Source organism: Zea mays, chromosome 3, assembly GCF_902167145.1.
Source record: "Zea mays cultivar B73 chromosome 3, Zm-B73-REFERENCE-NAM-5.0, whole genome shotgun sequence".
In the NCBI taxonomy this organism is placed as follows: Eukaryota; Viridiplantae; Streptophyta; class Magnoliopsida; order Poales; family Poaceae; genus Zea; species Zea mays.
In genome coordinates this window covers 138,674,637-138,694,559 of record NC_050098.1, presented here as the reverse complement: position 1 = coordinate 138,694,559, position 19,923 = coordinate 138,674,637, and positions in this window count along the sequence as shown.

Here is a 19,923-nt window from a genome sequence, read left to right as displayed (position 1 = left end):
GCCTCCGCACAGAGCGAGAGGACGGTCAAGGACAGACTCGACTTTTTTTACATACGCCCCTGCGTCGCCTTTCCGCAAGGAGGAGGGTGTCACACCCGGGTTTCAGGGGCACCAAGACCCGGGCGCGAACATAAACACCAGGTGTGCTGGGACCAAGTCTCACACATATGATGTATAGTGGCACAGGATCGAATGTCACATCTATATATATAACAGGGGTTCTATACAAAATAAATAATTACATTATAAGGAGACAACGGTCCAGCAACCCAAAGTTGACTGGGAGACGACGGCCTAGATCTCTCTCACGAACTCATCGCAGCATCCTCCATGCGCCTCATCCTGCGGTACCTGTTCTTGACCTATGGGGGTGTGAGACAGCAAGAGTGAGCTCACATACGTTCATCGCTCAACAAGTTGTGGGGAATAATGTGCATGAACTCGCCAAAGGTGGGAGCTCACGTGAAGTGTAAGGCTTACCAAAGAGGATGGTTAGAGCTGAGCATTGCTTTTAAAGTTGGTCAAAATTTTATTAGCAATTACTAAGTATAAGTAAATACCAACCCAATTAAATAGTAGAACAAAAGTAACAACATCACCTGTACAACATCACCTGCGATGCAATGCATATGACAAATTGAGTTTAATTCCATAATTTAATCATGTGAGTGTCCGAGCCGCTCATGACCGTGAGCACGGCTAGTATACCAGTTTTACACTCTGCAGAGGTTGCGCATCTTTACCCACAAGTCATGTTACCCATCTGCCAAGGGATCGCGACTTCCCATACACCTCTACCGAGGAGGCGAGGCAGGGTAACACTACGAGGCCTTTACAAAGTTCCACTAGCTTCAGAAAACCCGCTACAGTTTATAGGAAGCTCCAATGCAGGAATCCCTTGCAGGACCGCCATCGCAGCAAAATCCTCCCGAGGGCCTCCCTACACTGACCACTCCCCTACTGCCCTTGCCCCTTTCGGGTAAGGTAGTCTTCCACTAGCTTTCCTAATTAATCGGCCAAGGGCGTCCCATTAAACCCTTGTGGTAGCACTGTTTTCCCGGGTGGTTCTCCATGTTCCAATTAACATAATGATCTTATCATGAACAACAAATAACAACTGATAACAAAAGTGTAATCATGAATAATATATCTCCATACCCAAAACCACATATAGCACTAGCAAGTACTACCCAGAAAGTTCAGTGGTAAACAAGGTATAAAGATAGACAAACTAGGGTAACCTATTGGGTCCCATCAAAATTAACCTATGCAGATCATTATGATTAATTAGAACATGAGTGGGTAAAAAGAAGTGATCAAGGGCACAACTTGCCTGGGACTTGAGATTCCAGGTACCAGGATGATCTTCAGGTGACTCGTGACCTCACTGCTATTCGTAGCAACACAGACCAACATGGTGTAGGCAAAATTAACATCACACCAAACATAAGAACAAACTGAATAATAATAACCTACGCTGATACGAGACTAACGGAACTTGAACGAATCCAATCGGAGTTAAAACAGAGGAGTTATGATTTTATGAAGATTCTATGTGTTTTGTACAAGGTTAAATGGGATATAAATTTTGATGTGACTTTCATGTCAAAACAGTAGTACTAGATGATAGACAATAATATTACAAAATTATAGGAATTGGAACGGATTAATTTGGGTTTAATATGAATTTTCTATGAATTACCCAAGTTTTACAATTATTTTTATACACAAAATCAATTTCTAAATCTATTTTTCTGGTTTTATTTTAATTCCTGGACTGCGCCTCAAAACCTGAGAACAGCAGGGGGCTCGGGGTAAAACTCCTAAGACACAGAGCATAGTCACGTAGGATGGCGGGTTGATTCTTATATAGTCCAGGGACTCTTTTGAAAAACACGCAGCCGAAAGGGTATCGTTGAATGGTGGCCGTCCGATCTAAACCAAGGGCTCAAATTAAATCAGTCTCACTCGAACCGGTAAGCTCTCAGAACCATAGGATCAAGGATCGATGGCTCGGATCTAATTGGACAAACCGGTATTTCAGGATCTAATCTCAGCCACTCAATTTCATATCCACGATTCAGATCGAATCGGGCCAAAGTAACATCGACCATTTAATCTAAGCCGAACACAGGGAGATCAACGGCCCAGAGCAACACCCCCCTTCCCAGCAGAGCCGCGCGGCGGCGCTACCCTCCCGCGGCGGCGCCCTCACCGGAGAAGGTGGACACCGAGCTCCTGTGCCCGAAACTCAAATCCACTAGGTGCTACACGCATAGGAGAGCAGCGCAGAGAGTAGGGAGGAAGTCTCACCGGAGTTGGCGCGATGAAGACCACAGGCCACGGCGTGGCGGAATTACGGCGGAGTTTTTTGACTCCGGCGAGGAATTAACGGGCTGTGGTCGAACGACGCGTGAGCATACCCCTCCAGACAATGTCCTTGGCCCCAGGGAAATCCTTCGCGAGCACCAATTGAGGCCCGCCAGTGGAGGTCACGGCGAAATACGATGGCGGCAGAGGAGTTCTTCCGCCCAGGTGGTACTCGGTGATGGATTTGGGGACGGCGCGAGCGATTACGAGAGAGAGGGGGTCGCGGAAGGATGGGATCATGGGACTTCGTATTTAGGATCTAACCGCGCGGAGTCGGTAGGTGGTCCAGCTAGCGCGAGGAAAACAGAGGCTCACCGCGCGATCCGCGCGGGCGGTTGCAACGGCAGGCGACAGGATGACGAGCTCGGTCCTGGGGCTGCGAAAGAACGTAGCTGTCGGCGTGGTCCACCCTCCAGTCTCACGGGAGCACACCCCTGCGCGCAACGAACGGCTCCAATGTGCGCGCGATTGACTCGGCATCCGTTGCGCGAGGTGGGCGGAGTGCGGCGCTCGGGGAGAGGGATGACATGTGGGTCCGCTGTGGCAGGGGCAGAGAAGTCCGTTGGTGCGGGGGAAAGAATACGAGGCTGACCAACGGGGCCCGCGTGGCAGAGAGCGCGAGCGCGCGGTGGAGGAGATGTCTGGGCCGCGCGGGTGTGATTCGGGGTTGGGCCGAATTGGCGCCTGGTGGCCCAATTAGGGTTATACTTTTTTTTATATTTCCTATTTTTTTTCTTCTTTCTCCATTATTACACAAATTCAAATTTAAATCCTAATTTAAATTCAAACTTGTGACTAATTCATTCTCAAACCATATTTGTGCAATTAAAAGTATTAGGTTTGAGAATATTTATTCAAATATTTCATGTTTTCATATTCCTTTTTCTTTTCTAGATTCAAGAATTTCTTTTAGGATTTAATTTCCCATTTGGATATTTAACATTTTTCACGTTATTATATGTTGTCACAAAATGCACACAGAATAAAATCGAGCATGATGCATAATTTGGTAGTATATGTTTTTATTAATTGTTTTTGGGCATGATGTTCACATAAGATGATGCATAAAGATCAAACTTACATAAAGAGAAGTTGTTCCTCTATTGGTATTATTCCTAGCAAATTACAAAGTGGGTGTTACAAATCCTACCCCCCTTAAAAATAATCTCGTCCTCGAGATTTGTAAGAAAGGAGATATAGAAATAATGGTTTGTAATTTATGTTTCAATTTCCAAGTGGTTTTAATACCAAAAGATTTTATTTTGTTCAAGTTTGTAACACAAATTAGCAGGTGATTATGAAAGTATGGGTATATATATGTATATCTACTTTATTATTTAGGATAGAAGATGTCTTTAAAGCACAGATAGGTTTGGGTAAGAAAGAGTAGAGTGAGGAAGGACTCCATCCAAGATTGTGGATCTTGATTCATCTGGCGATCCAATTTGATCTTTGAAGACTTGAGTTGATGCTTATCCTTCTTTGACATGGTTGGTCTTCTTTGGCCTTTCTTCTTGGAGTTGCCATCCGAGTTAAGGACATATAGTTAGGATAGACGGGGTACACGAGGTAGGTAGGTTTGGTCAGAGTTGTATTTTGCTTTTGGAACAAATGGACTAGGCAGCCTGTGATGTAGGTTATATTGGTGTTTACGGACGAGTTGGTATAAGACATTAATTTAGGTTAGGTTATGTTTGTTGAAGCAGAGTCTAACCCATATCACCAGATTAACTAACCTGTTAATAACTTACTTTTGATTGGATCATATTAGATTAGATGGGATCTAGATTAGATCGGTTAAGATATGAGGTCAATTAGATCTATTAGGATAAGATTACATCTTTTCAAGATAAGATGAATCTATTAAGGTGAGGGGGTATCTTTTAAGATAAGATGGATCTATTGAGATAAGAAAGAATATTGTAAGATAAGATGGATCTAGTAAAATAAGAGAGAAGTTTTTAAGATAAGAGGGATCTATATGAAATAGATAATCTAAGTTGTTTAGTTATCTTATGAATTCTATTTATGCCTGTACGTATATGCAGATGTAATTGTGGACATTACTCCACAACCCATCACACTCAATCAAAGATCCAAATCAGACAAGTATCATAAGAACAAGCACTCAAGGGTATAAACACCTATAAAAATAGTTTTGTTTTTGTTCCTAAGAGTAGGTCTCTTACTCCTAAAAGTCACTTTAGGCACAGGATTTCAAAGTGTGAAATCCACATTTGTCTTTAGAAAAGAAAAGATAAGAATAATCAGAGTAAAGCGGAAATAGATGAGAAAAGATCAAGAAGAGTTTAGAAAAGATCAGAGTAGCAAAGGTAAGTAAGTATTGGTTGTTCAGTTCTATCTAGGTTTCGTCCTACAGTCAACATTCCTCTGATACCACTTCTGTCACACCCGGGTTTCAGGGGCACCAAGACCCGGGCGCGAACATAAACACCAGGTGTGCTGGGACCAAGTCTCACACATATGATGTATAGTGGCACAGGATCGAATGTCACATCTATATATATAACAGGGGTTCTATACAAAATAAATAATTACATTATAAGGAGACAACGGTCCAGCAACCCAAAGTTGACTGGGAGACGACGGCCTAGATCTCTCTCACGAACTCATCGCAGCATCCTCCATGCGCCTCATCCTGCGGTACCTGTTCTTGACCTGTGGGGGTGTGAGACAGCAAGAGTGAGCTCACATACGTTCATCGCTCAACAAGTTGTGGGGAATAATGTGCATGAACTCGCCAAAGGTGGGAGCTCACGTGAAGTGTAAGGCTTACCAAAGAGGATGGTTAGAGCTGAGCATTGCTTTTAAAGTTGGTCAAAATTTTATTAGCAATTACTAAGTATAAGTAAATACCAACCCAATTAAATAGTAGAACAAAAGTAACAACATCACCTGTACAACATCACCTGCGATGCAATGCATATGACAAATTGAGTTTAATTCCATAATTTAATCATGTGAGTGTCCGAGCCGCTCATGACCGTGAGCACGGCTAGTATACCAGTTTTACACTCTGCAGAGGTTGCGCATCTTTACCCACAAGTCATGTTACCCATCTGCCAAGGGATCGCGACTTCCCATACACCTCTACCGAGGAGGCGAGGCAGGGTAACACTACGAGGCCTTTACAAAGTTCCACTAGCTTCAGAAAACCCGCTACAATTTATAGGAAGCTCCAATGCAGGAATCCCTTGCAGGACCGCCATCGCAGCAAAATCCTCCCGAGGGCCTCCCTACACTGACCACTCCCCTACTGCCCTTGCCCCTTTCGGGTAAGGTAGTCTTCCACTAGCTTTCCTAATTAATCGGCCAAGGGCGTCCCATTAAACCCTTGTGGTAGCACTGTTTTCCCGGGTGGTTCTCCATGTTCCAATTAACATAATGATCTTATCATGAACAACAAATAACAACTGATAACAAAAGTGTAATCATGAATAATATATCTCCATACCCAAAACCACATATAGCACTAGCAAGTACTACCCAGAAAGTTCAGTGGTAAACAAGGTATAAAGATAGACAAACTAGGGTAACCTATTGGGTCCCATCAAAATTAACCTATGCAGATCATTATGATTAATTAGAACATGAGTGCGTAAAAAGAAGTGATCAAGGGCACAACTTGCCTGGGACTTGAGATTCCAGGTACCAGGATGATCTTCAGGTGACTCGTGACCTCACTGCTATTCGTAGCAACACAGACCAACATGGTGTAGGCAAAATTAACATCACACCAAACATAAGAACAAACTGAATAATAATAACCTACGCTGATACGAGACTAACGGAACTTGAACGAATCCAATCGGAGTTAAAACAGAGGAGTTATGATTTTATGAAGATTCTATGTGTTTTGTACAAGGTTAAATGGGATATAAATTTTGATGTGACTTTCATGTCAAAACAGTAGTACTAGATGATAGACAATAATATTACAAAATTATAGGAATTGGAACAGATTAATTTGGGTTTAATATGAATTTTCTATGAATTACCCAAGTTTTACAATTATTTTTATACACAAAATCAATTTCTAAATCTATTTTTCTGGTTTTATTTTAATTCCTGGACTGCGCCTCAAAACCTGAGAACAGCAGGGGGCTCGGGGTAAAACTCCTAAGACAGAGCATAGTCACGTAGGATGGCGGGTTGATTCTTATATAGTCCAGGGACTCTTTTGAAAAACACGCAGCCGAAAGGGTATCGTTGAATGGTGGCCGTCCGATCTAAACCAAGGGCTCAAATTAAATCAGTCTCACTCGAACCGGTAAGCTCTCAGAACCATAGGATCAAGGATCGATGGCTCGGATCTAATTGGACAAACCGGTATTTCAGGATCTAATCTCAGCCACTCAATTTCATATCCACGATTCAGATCGAATCGGGCCAAAGTAACATCGACCATTTAATCTAAGCCGAACACAGGGAGATCAACGGCCCAGAGCAACACCCCCCTTCCCAGCAGAGCCGCGCGGCGGCGCTACCCTCCCGCGGCGGCGCCCTCACCGGAGAAGGTGGACACCGAGCTCCTGTGCCCGAAACTCAAATCCACTAGGTGCTACACGCATAGGAGAGCAGCGCAGAGAGTAGGGAGGAAGTCTCACCGGAGTTGGCGCGATGAAGACCACAGGCCACGGCGTGGCGGAATTACGGCGGAGTTTTTTGACTCCGGCGAGGAATTAACGGGCTGTGGTCGAACGACGCGTGAGCATACCCCTCCAGACAATGTCCTCGGCCCCAGGGAAATCCTTCGCGAGCACCAATTGAGGCCCGCCAGTGGAGGTCACGGCGAAATACGATGGCGGCAGAGGAGTTCTTCCGCCCAGGTGGTACTCGGTGATGGATTTGGGGACGGCGCGAGCGATTACGAGAGAGAGGGGGTCGCGGAAGGATGGGATCATGGGACTTCGTATTTAGGATCTAACCGCGCGGAGTCGGTAGGTGGTCCAGCTAGCGCGAGGAAAACAGAGGCTCACCGCGCGATCCGCGCGGGCGGTTGCAACGGCAGGCGACAGGATGACGAGCTCGGTCCTGGGGCTGCGAAAGAACGTAGCTGTCGGCGTGGTCCACCCTCCAGTCTCACGGGAGCACACCCCTGCGCGCAACGAACGGCTCCAATGTGCGCGCGATTGACTCGGCATCCGTTGCGCGAGGTGGGTGGAGTGCGGCGCTCGGGGAGAGGGATGACATGTGGGTCCGCTGTGGCAGGGGCAGAGAAGTCCGTTGGTGCGGGGGAAAGAATACGAGGCTGACCAACGGGGCCCGCGTGGCAGAGAGCGCGAGCGCGCGGTGGAGGAGATGTCTGGGCCGCGCGGGTGTGATTCGGGGTTGGGCCGAATTGGCGCCTGGTGGCCCAATTAGGGTTATACTCTTTTTTTTATATTTCCTATTTTTTTTCTTCTTTCTCCATTATTACACAAATTCAAATTTAAATCCTAATTTAAATTCAAACTTGTGACTAATTCATTCTCAAACCATATTTGTGCAATTAAAAGTATTAGGTTTGAGAATATTTATTCAAATATTTCATGTTTTCATATTCCTTTTCTTTTCTAGATTCAAGAATTTCTTTTAGGATTTAATTTCCCATTTGGATATTTAACATTTTTCACGTTATTATATGTTGTCACAAAATGCACACAGAATAAAATCGAGCATGATGCATAATTTGGTAGTATATGTTTTTATTAATTGTTTTTGGGCATGATGTTCACATAAGATGATGCATAAAGATCAAACTTACATAAAGAGAAGTTGTTCCTCTATTGGTATTATTCCTAGCAAATTACAAAGTGGGTGTTACAGAGGGGGGGGGGGAAGCGCCATGTTGCCCTTGGAGGGCACCGAACATGGTGTCTCCAGTGAGTTGCTAACGGGTAATCCGAGTGGACGGTCGTGCCCCATTTGTTAGGGGTCGGCTAGAGGCCCGGAGGCGCGCTCCAAAAGTACCTGCGGGTGATCTGCCGGACCCGGTCCCCTTTTGACGGGGTCCGAGGGCTCGATGCCTCCCTCTGATGGGATTCCGTTACAAGATCGTTCCTGCTGGTCTCAGAAATGTCCTAGGGTACCTCGAGAGCGTAGCCCGAGCCTTGGTTATGTATCGAACGTACCGAGGGTCATCCCTCGCTCTGCGTCTGAGGCGGCTGTGAACCCTTCGAGGGCCAGCCTACGAACCCCTGATCAGTAGTGGGCGCGGAGCCCGAGTGGCCTGAGGCGGCCGTTGAACCCTTCCGGGGGGCCGGCCTTCGAACCTTTGACCAGTAGTGGGCGCGGAGCCCGAGCGCTCTGAGGCGGCTGTTGAACCCCTCCGAGGGGCCAGCCTTCGAACCTCTGATCAGTAGGGGGGCTCGGGGCCCGTTTCCTTCGCGGAGAAGGATCCCTTTCGGGGTATCCCCTTTCCCGGTCCCTGTTGTAAGAGAGAGAAAGAGGGAAAGCAAAAGGATACGAAATCGAAACGACGTGGCGCACCTTTTTTGACGCGGTCGTTACGGCGAAGGCGAAGCGTCGCCCGCTTCTCCTGCCAAAGGTGTCGCCTGTCCCGCCGCGGAGTTAATGCGACGGGGCGAGTGGATCGCGGGGCAGCCGTTGCGCGTGCGCGAGCCGTTCAAGGAACGGATTACGGGCACGCCGTCTTCACGCCGTGGGAGAGGGTTCTCTCGCTGTCCCACGAGGGGACGTGAGCTTGGCTGACGACGTGACCGCTGCTTCCGCCCGCCTGCCATCGCCATTACTGTCGGCCCATTTTTGGCCGCATCGACCGTCGCGCCTTCTCCCGTGGCTGACTGGCCCGTGACCGATGCGCCTGGCTGGCACTGTTGGGCCATACGCAGGGTTGCCTCGAGTCGCGGTACTGGTTCCGCAGTCGAGGAGGCGCGGTAGTGGCGCGAGGGGCGGTGCAGTTGCTCGCCCGTAGCAACCGGCGCGCCGGTTGCATGACGTGTGGGCCTGGGCCTCCATGCTGGGCGCGTTGGAGTCGGAGGGGTGCGCCCACTTGGCGCGGTTGCATGCCGACTGCATGGCTGTCCGCCCTTTCACCCGCTGGTCTGGGCGAAAGTGGAGGAATGCTTGTAACCGCTGGGCAGTTGCATGCACCGCGCACGGCGGTTTGGCTTCTTCTGCCCTGGGCCAACTTGCATGACGCGTGGGACCCAGCCTCCGTGTCGTAGGGGGAGGACCTTGGAGCGTGTTGGAGAAGACTCAGCCCGCGATGGCTGAGGACGCAAGTGGGGAGAGTCGCCTTTAAAAGGAGGGTGATCCCCTTAAAAGGCGACCATGTCTTCGCGCTCCCTTATGCATCGCGCCTTTCCACCTTTCGAGCCCCCGGATGGGGAACACCCGCAATCCTTCCGCCTTGCCGTTGGAGGAACGCAACTTCGTGGAAGTTGGTACCTTTCAGCCATCATTCGGCTTCAAGGATTTTCATCGGGCAGCCCGGCCGCACCCCCTCGCCGGTGGTCACCCAAGACGGTGACCACCAGTTCCTGGGTGGGGAGAAGCAAGCCAGACTGCGATCTTGGTCCCGCCCTCAGCTTCAAGGATCTTCATCATCCTTGCTGGAGCGGAGGCCGGGCTGAGCCGGAGCTCTACCTCCCGCGCGGGTTCGTGGGTCAGCCTCTCCTTCAGCATTCAAGGGAGAGGGCGCTCACCGGAGGACCGCCCAAGACGTCGCGCGCTCCTAGGGCGACGTTCGTGTTCTGGGGCTGTCCTGCCTTTGCCCCGGTAGGGCGCCTCTGCGCGGAGGTCGGTGCTCCGCTCATCCGGGAGGATCCGAGTGGGGATCTGCCGGTGGGCAGACGGCTCCCGTCGTCGGTGCTGAGATGGCGGCCAGAGAAGTCCTCGTCGCCGGTGGGATCACCGCCACCATCCGCGCTCCAGGCCTCCGGCTCTTTGTACTTGTCCTCGCCCCTCGAGCGTAGGTGCGGGCGAGGGCATTGTTGCAGCGGCGTCCGCCCTGAGGCCATCGCTGCTGCAGTTCGGCCATCCGGAGCGGAGGTCGTTGTCGCTGCTGCTGGAGCGGGCGACGGTGGGCGACCCGTCGGCCTTCTGTTGCTCCGCAGGCCCCCCAATCGTGTGGGGTTGTTCGTACCTGCGGAGGTGGAACCGGAGTTCCGTTTGTAATGGCACCTTGAGTGCTGGTGTCTTGTTCATTGTGGCTGTCGGGGCCTGAACACGTATGTATTTTCGGCACGGAGCCGTGTTTTCTCCTCATTTTGAGCACTAAGATTCGCTTGTCGGCTATCTGAACCGCTTCACCAAGCGTGAGTCGCCTCGTGCGAAGGTGACGAGTGAGGTATCCGTATCCCGGAGGCGTAGGAGTCCCTCGGCTCGGTCGGCCTTGCTGTCCGAGGCTTCTCTTGCCTAGTTAAAGGAACCCTCGGCCGCTCTTCGATGAGCCAAAGCCGGAGGTAGCGGTGTCAGCACGGACAGAGGCGGAGTTGGCTTGAAAAGAAGACTTGATCGGCCGGAACCTGGCCGGGTCATCCACTTGGCGGGACCGACGCCGGAGTTGAGTTGCCGAGGCTATGGGCCGGGCTGATGTCCTCGGGGGACAGCTGGCTGAGGCTTCGGGGTGGCCGGCCGAGCCGTCTGCTCGAGCCGGATTCCTGGAGAAGACCCTGCTGGCTGTGGCCCGGGCATGGTGCTGATGTCGTCCTTCGGAGTGGAGATCCTCCGACCGCGTCGCCGTCCGAGGCTAGGCCGGACCTCGCCAAAGGTGTAGTTAACGCCGAGGGTGCTGCTGCTCCCTTCAACTGTCAAGATCCGAGCCTGCAGGATCGAGTTATCTTGTAGTGTGCGTATGTTTTCTGCGGCCACCGAGGCCCAAACATACTGTCGTCGTGTTGTAAAGCTGCGTTCCTTTTCCTGTTGTTTCAAGTATCTGGACTTATTTGTCGGTAACAGAATTGCTTGTCCGAGCGAGAGTTACTTTTGACGGAAGGTGACGAGTGAGGTATCCGTATCCTGGAGGCGTAGGAATCCCTCGGCTCGGTCGGACTTGCTGCTTACGTGCACTCTTACTCGTCCATAGGGTTCTGTCACCGACGTAGTCGAGAAGGCCCGAAAAATCGTTTCGACAGAGGAGTTTCCGAGCGTGAAGACTTGTTTGGTCCGCGAAATCACTTATCCGAGCGTGAGTTACTTATCGCAGAAGGTGATGAGTGAGGTATCCGTATCCCAGAGGCGTAGGAGTCCCTCGGCTCGGTCAGCCTTGGCTGCTTACGTGTACTCCGTCGTTTTCAGGATCCACTTTCGAAGTAGTCGAAAAGCACAAAAGACATTCTAGCAGAAAAGATATTTTTCCGAGGAAAATTTTGACGCGGAGGGGGTTCCCCCCTTTTAGCCCCCGAGGGAGGGTCGGGCTTTGCCGAGGCAAGTCTGACCCTTCCTTGATGACTAAACTTTGTATGTGACCGAGGTGTATGAACGACTTGAAAGCATCTTAAGGGTAGAAGCAACGTAACTGTCGGATGTTCCAAGCGTTGCCGTAGACCTCGCCTTGACTGTTGGCCAGCTTGTATGTTTCGGGCTTCAGAACCTTGGCGATGACGAACGGCCCTTCCCAGGGAGGCGTGATCTTGTGCCGCCCTCGGGCGTCTTGTCGCAGCCGAAGCACCAGGTCACCCACCTGGAGGTCTCGGGACCGAACCCCTCGGGCGTGGTAGCGTCGCAGGGACTGTTGGTACCGCGCCGAGTGTAGTAAGGCCATGTCCTGAGCCTCTTCCAGCTGGTCCAGTGAGTCTTCTCGATTAGCTCGATTGCTTCGGTCGGCATAGGCCCTCGTCCTCGGGGAACCGTATTCTAAGTCTGTGGGCAAGATGGCCTCGGCCCCATAGACTAGAAAGAACGGTGTGAAGCCCGTGGCTCGGCTCGGCGTTGTCCTCAGACTCCAGACCACCGAGGGTAGCTCCTTCATCCATCGCCCGCCGAACTTGTTGAGGTCGTTGTAGATCCGAGGCTTGAGTCCTTGCCGAATCATGCCATTGGCACGCTCTACTTGCCCATTCGTCATGGGGTGAGCCACAGTGGCCCAGTCCACCCGGATGTGGTGATCCTCGCAGAAGTCCAGGAACTTTCTGCCAGTGAACTGGGTGTCGTTGTCGGTGATGATGGAGTTCGGGACCCCAAAGCGATGGATGATGTTGGTGAAGAACGCCACCGTCTGTTTGGACCTAATGCTGTTTAGGGGTCGGACCTCGATCCACTTGGAGAATTTGTCGATGGCGACCAACAGGTGCGTGTAGCCCCCGGGTGCCTTCTGCAAGGGGCCAACGAGGTCCAGACCCCACACAGCAAACGGCTAGGTGATGGGTATGGTCTGCAGAGCCTGAGCGGGCAGGTGGGTCTGCATTGCATAGAATTGACACCCTTGGCAGGTGCGGACAATTCTAGTGGCATCGGCCACCACGGTCGGCCAGTAGAAGCCTTGTCGGAAAGTGTTTCCAACAAGGGCTCGAGGCGCTGCGTGATGGCCGCAAGCCCCCGAGTGTATCTCTTGTAAGAGCTGCTGGCCTTCGGCGATGGAAATACATCGCTGGAGGATGCCTGAGGGGCTGCGGTGGTAGAGCTCCTTCCCATCTCCCAGCAAGACGAACGACTTGGCGCGCCGCGCCAACCGCCGAGCTTCGGCTCGGTCGAGGGGTAGCTCTCCGCGGTGGAGATATTGCAGGTACGGGGTCTACTAGTTTCGATTAGGCGTGACCCCGCTCCGCTCTTCCTCGACGCGCAGAGCCTCACCCTCGGGGGCCGAGGGTACCTCGGGCCGAGCCGAGGGTGCCTCGGGCTGAGCCGAGGGTGCCTTGGGCCGAGCAGAGGGTGCCTCAGACTGAGTCGAGGGCTTCTCGGGCTCGGGTGTGTCGTCGGCCTTGACGGAGGGTTGATGCAGGTCTTGGGAGAAGACGTCCGAGGGAACCGTTGTTCGCCCCCAGGCTATTTTAGCCAGCTCGTCCGCAGTCTCGTTGTAGCGTCGGGCGATGTGGTTGAGCTCGAGCCCGTAGAACTTGTCTTCCAGGCACCGAACCTCATCGCAGTAGGCTTCCATCTTCGGGTCGCGGCAGTGGGAGTTCTTCATGACTTGGTCAATGACGAGCTGCGAGTCACCACGAGCGTCGAGGCGTCGGACCCCTAGATCGATGGCGATGCGCAACCCGTTGACCAGAGCCTCATACTCGGCCACATTGTTGGACGCCGAGAAATGGAGGCGTAGCTCGTAGCGTAGGTGCTTCCCGAGGGGCAAGATGAAGAGCAGGCCCGTGCCTGCTCCTGTCTTCATCAGCGACTCGTCGAAAAACATGGTCCAGAGTTCCGGTTGGATTGGATCTGTTGGAAGCTGGGTGTCGACCCATTCAGCCACAAACTCCGCCAAGACCTGGGACTTGATGGCCTTCCGAGGGGCGAACGAGATCGTCTCGCCCATGATTTCCACCGCCCACTTTGCAATTCTACCCGAGGCCTCTCGGCACTGGATGATCTCCCCCAGGGGGAAGGATGACACCACAGTTACCGGATGAGACTCGAAGTAGTGTCGCAACTTCCGCCGCGTCAGGATCACCGCGTACAACAGCTTCTGAATTTGTGAGTAGCGGATCTTGGTTTCGGACAGTACTTCACTGATGAAGTAGACTGGTCTCTAGACGGGCAATGCATGCCCCTCTTCTCGTCTCTCAACCACAATCGCGGCGCTAACCACCTGAGTGGTAGTGGCGACGTAGATCAAGAGGGCTTCTCCGGCAGCGGGGGGCACCAAGATGGGCGCATTCGTGAGGAGCGCCTTCAGGTTCCCGAGGGCTTCCTCGGCCTCAGGGGTCCAAGTGAAGCACTCGGCCTTCCTTAAGAGGCGGTACAGAGGTAGACCTCTTTCGCCGAGGCGCGAGATGAAACGGCTCAGAGCCGCAAGGCATCCCGTGACCCTCTGTACGCCTTTCAAGTCCTTGATGGGCCCCATGCTGGTGATGGCCGCGATCTTCTCCGGGTTGGCCTCGATGCTTCGCTTGGAGACGATGAACCCCAAGAGCATGCCTCAGGGGACCCCGAAGACACACTTCTCGGGATTGAGTTTTACGCCTTTCGCCTTGAGACATCGGAATGTCGCTCCAAGGTCGGAAAGGAGGTCGGAGGCCTTCCTCGTCTTGACTACGATGTCATCGACGTAGGCCTCGACCGTTCGGCCAATGTGTTCGCCGAACACGTGGTTCATGCACCTTTGGTATGTCGCACCCGCATTCCTCAAACCGAACGGCATGGTAACATAGCAGTACATGCCGAAAGGTGTGATGAAAGAAGTCGCGAGCTGGTCGGACTCTTTCATCTTGATTTGGTGATACCCTTAGTAGGGATCGAGGAAAGACAGGGTTTCGCACCCAGCAGTGGAATCCACGATTTGATCGATGTGAGGCAGAGGGTAGGGAACCTTCGGACATGCTTTGTTTAGACCAATGTAGTCTACACACATCCGCCATTTCCCTCCTTTCTTTCTCACAAGCACAGGGTTGGCAAGCCATTCGGGATGGAATACCTCTTTGATGAACCCTGCCGCCATTAGCTTGTGGATCTCCTCGCCTATGACTCTGCGCTTTTCTTCGTCGAATCGGCGCAGAGGCTGCTTCATGGGTCGGGCTCCAGCTCGGATATCCAGCGAGTGCTCGGCGACATCCCTCGGTATGCCGGGCATATCCGAGGGACTCCACGCGAAGACGTCGGCGTTTGCGCGGAGAAAGTCGACGAGCACTGCTTCCTATTTGGGATCGAGCTCAGAGCCGATCCGGATCTGCTTGGAGGCGTCGTTGCTGGGGTCGAGAGGGACGGATTTAACCGTCTCCGCTGGCTCGAAGTTGCCGGCGTGGCGCTTCACGTCTGGCGCCTCCTTAGAGAGGCTCTCCAGGTCGGCGATGAGGGCCTCGGATTCGGTGAGGGCCTCAGCGTACTCCACGCACTCCACGTCACATTCGTACGCGTGTCGGTACGTGGGGCCGACGGTGATGACCCCGTTGGGGCCCGGCATCTTGAGCTTGAGGTAGGTGTAGTTGGGGACGGCCATGAACTTGGCGTAGCATGGCCTCCCCAGTACTGCGTGGTAGGTTCCTCGGAACCCGACCACCTCGAACGTGAGGGTCTCCCTTCGAAAGTTGGAAGGTGTCCCAAAGCAGACAGGTAGATCGAGTTGTCCGAGGGGCTGGACGCGTTTCCCGGGGATGATCCCGTGAAAAGGCGCAGCGCTTTTCCGGACCGAGGACAGATCGATCCGTAGGAGCCTGAGGGTCTCGGCGTAGATGATGTTGAGGCTGCTGCCCCCGTCCATGAGGACCTTAGTGAGCCTGACGTTGCCGATGACGGGATTGACAACGAGTGGATATTTCCCCGGGCTCGGCACGCAGTCGGGATGGTCGCCCTGGTCGAAGGTGATGGGCTTGTCAGACCAGTCTAGGTAGACTGGCGCCGCCACCTTTACCGAGCAGACCTCCCGACGCTCTTGCTTGCGGTGCCGAGCCGAGGCGTTCGCCACTTGCCCACCGTAGATCATGAAGCAGTCATGGACCTCGGGGAACTCTCCTGCCTTGTGATCTTCCTTCTTATCGTCGTCGCGGGCCCTGCCACCTTCCGCAGGTGGCCCGTCCTTGTGAAAGTGGCGCCGAAGCATGGCGCACTCCTCGAGGGTGTGCTTGACGGGCCCCTGATGATAGGGGCACGGCTCCTTGAGCATCTTGTCGAAGAGATTGGCACCTCCGGGAGGTTTCTGAGGGTTATTGTACTCGGCGGCGGCGACAAGGTCCGCGTTGGCGGCGTCGCATTTCGCTTGTGACTTCTTCTTGCCTTTCTTCTTGGTGCCGCGCTGAGTTGACGCCTCGGGGACATCTTCTGGTAGGCAGCCCTGGGGCTGCTTGTCCTTCCGGAAGATGGCCTCAACTGCCTCTTGGTCAGAGGCGAACTTGGTGGCGATGTCCATCAGCTCGCTCGCCCTGGTGGGGGATGTCCATCAGCTCGCTCGCCCTGGTGGGGGTCTTGCGACCCAGCTTGCTCACCAGGTCGCGGCAGGTGGTGCCGGCGAGGAACGCGCCGATGACATCCGAATTGGTGACGTTGGGCAGCTCGGTGCGCTGCTTCGAGAATCGTCGGATGTAGTCCCGGAGAGACTCCCCTAGCTGCTGGCGGCAGCTTCGGAGATCCCAGGAGTTCCCTGGGCGCACGTACGTGCCCTGGAAATTGCCGGCGAAGGCTTGGACCAGGTCGTCCCAGTTGGAGATCTGCCCCGGAGGCAGGTGCTCCAGCCAGGCTCGAGCGGTGTCGGAGAGGAACACGGGGAGGTTGCGGATGATGAGGTTGTCATCGTCCATTCCACCCAGGTGGCAGGCCAGCCGATAGTCCGCGAGCCACAGTTCTGGTCTCGCCTCCCCCCGAGTACTTTGTGATAGTAGTCAGGCTTCGGAACCGGGTCGGGAACGGCGCCCGTCGTATGGCCCGGCTGAAAGCCTGCGGACCGGGTGGTTCGGGCGAGGGACTCCGATCCTCCCCGCTGTCATAGCGTCCCCCACGCCTGGGGTGGTAGCCTCGGCGCACCCTCTCGTCGAGGTGGGTCCGACGGTTGCGGTGAGGGTGTTCGTTGCCGAGGCGACCCGGGGCCGCAGGCGCTGTGTTGCACGCTCGCCCGGTGTGGACCGAGGCTTCCCGCATGAATCGGGAAGTCGCGGCGTGATGTTCCGAGGGGTACCCCTGCCTTCGGGAGGCAGAGCTTTCGGCCCGTCGGACCGCGACATCCTCCAGGAGATTCTTGAGCTCTCCCTGGATACGCCGCCCCTCGGTGGTAGATGGCTCCGGCATCGCGCGGAGAAGTATTGCCGCCGCAGCCAGGTTTTGGCCGACCCCACTGGAAACCGAGGGCGGCCTTACCCTGACATCGTCGGCGATGCGGTGCTGGATGCCCTGGGGTAGATGACGCACTTCTCCGGCCGGAGGTTGGCCCGCCCATTCCTGCCCAATGTCCCAGCGGAACGGCTCAAGTGTTCCTGCTCCCTCGTCGAGCCTGGCCTGCATCTCGCGGATTTGCTCGAGCTGTGGGTCATGACCCCCGTCGGGACGGGGACCACAGCTAGCTCCTGAAGGATGTCAACGCGAGGCACAGGCCTAGGGGAATCACCGTTCTCCAGCATACCAAGATGGTTGCCTTCGTCGGGACCCCCTAGATCGACGTGGAAACATTCACGACTTGGGCCGCAGTCCTCGTCGTCGAGGCTGCGGCTACCGTCGGAACAGTCAGAAAGGCAGTAGTTGCATGCGGTCATAAAGTCCCGCATGGCACTGGGGTTACCAAGTCCGGAGAAATCCCAACTAAAGTCGGGCTCGTCATCTTCCTCGGAACCCGAGGGCCCGTAGGTCAAGACGACCGTCAGCCGGTCTCAGGGTGACCGCATACGATACCCCAGAGGGTTTGGACTCGCCTCTATGAGAGCGTCCACCAAAGCGAAGTCGCTTGGTGGGTCGAGGCTGAATCCAAAAGGCACGAGATGGGAATCAGTCGGTACCTCTTGGTCGACGGGCGGTGATGAAGTCACGTCAGGGGCAGACTGCACCGTCGTCTTAGGTACGAGGGTGACGCCCAGCAAGTCCTTTGCGAGCGTGCTGGCGTCGTCCGTTTGCTTGGGGTTGTCGTGTTGCGGGGAGACGGCGCTCGTCTTCGTCTCAGACGCGAGGTCGATGCCCGACGTGCCCCCCGTTGGGGCGCCGGCGCCGTCGACTCGCTTGACAGCCGACGAGGTGCCGCCTCCTGCTTGGCCTCGGTTGCCCCGTCTCCTCCTCCGTCGGCGGGGGAGGGGATGGGACAAGCCCGAATGTTGTTCTTCCGCCACGTGAGGAAGACGTCGTCGATTCCACCGCCGGCGGGCAGGTTGTCGGCCGCCATTGTCGCTGTCGCGCGGCGGGGGAAGGAGTATCATGTCGTAGCTGCCGTCGAGGGACATGAACTCAAGACTCCCGAAACGGAGCACCGTCCCAGGCTGGAAAGGTTGCTGGAGACTGCCCATCTGGAGCTTGACGGGAAGCTGTTCGTCAACACGCAGCAGGCCCCTACCTGGCGCGCCAACTGTCGGCGTTTCGAACCCGGGGGGTCCCTGGACCGACGAGTAAATTGTCGTCGCGTGCCTCAGCCCAGATGGGTCGGCGCGAGACGGAGCGCGAAGGGTGTGACACCCCAGTGTCACCTAGGGTTTCTCTCAAATACCAACCCAAGAACCATTATTTTATGTGAACCAAAGTAAGCATGAGCATCAAAATAACTTAAGTACTAAAGGATTCACCAAGTATATACTTAAAAGTATCATGATCAAAACAATTGAGTCTTTTAAAAAAGATAAGAATGTACAACCCTAATGAAAACCCTAAGTGAGCCCCATGAGCAAAATTCAAGAAAATAAGAAAAAGGGGATGAAAAGTTTAAAATTATGACTTGAGCCAATTATAAAAATTGAAGTATATTTAATGAGCAACAAGAAAGGTTGAGAAAGCTTAGCCAAAATAACTCAAATAAAACCCCAAATCAAGCTTCTCATTTGGGGACTTAATGGGAATTCTGAATTTCAGAATTCTGAAATTCAGACCTTGAGCCAAAGATCAGGGATGTTCACCTTGATCCCTAACTCGAATCCTAATGGCCCCATTGACAAAATTGTGTCTAACTAACCCCTCTGTCGTGTGCCAAAAGATGGCATTGGGACGCGAGCCCTAGACACGACAAAACCTTGGATTTGCCTCGGGTTTGGGCAGGGAGACAGACCGGATTTCCTGGCTCCATATCTCTGCAACCAGTAGGCAAAATCCTATGACCCCCACACAAGAATGGTAGCTTGTAGGGAGGAGAAGAGGTTTTGTGCACTGACCAAGGCGAGAGCAGGCTCGGATGAGCGACCACACGCGCCAGAACTTGGGCAGAACGCACGGGCACACGTGTTCGACCCTGGTCGGCACGCCAGAGCTCGCCCAACCCGCGCGCGCTCGCCCCGGCGTCCGGTCAAGTCCGCGCGCGCCCACGCCCTCGGCCGTGCCCGCCCGCACCTATAAAGCCTCCCCGGGCGCACCTCACTTCGCCCCGCACTCACCCTCACCGGCCAGCCCCCTTTCCTTAGCTCCGGCGAGCTCAATTCCACCCGCCATTGCCGCCAGAGCTTCGGCCACCGTGGCCAGCCTACTCCAGCCATCCTCAAGTCGAGCCAGTGCTTCGGCTAGCTCCGCCAGTAGCCCGTGAAGCTTGCCAAGCCCTTGGACCCGGCCAGACTTCACCGGAGGCCCGAGATCGACCTCACCGGACTTCGGTCTTCCGCCGCCGCGCGTGGACCGAGCTATCCAGTGAGTCTCCGACCGATTCCTTGCACCCATATCTTCTCTGACATCCCATGAACCTCTCTGACCCATCCAATTGCTCTATCTCGCTGTGACCAGGCCGGACTCCTCGCCGCCGACGAGCATCTCCGCCTGCGCGCGTGGACCGACCGACTCCGGCCATCTCCGACGGCGACCCGCACACCGTTGTGATCCCCGAGACCTCCC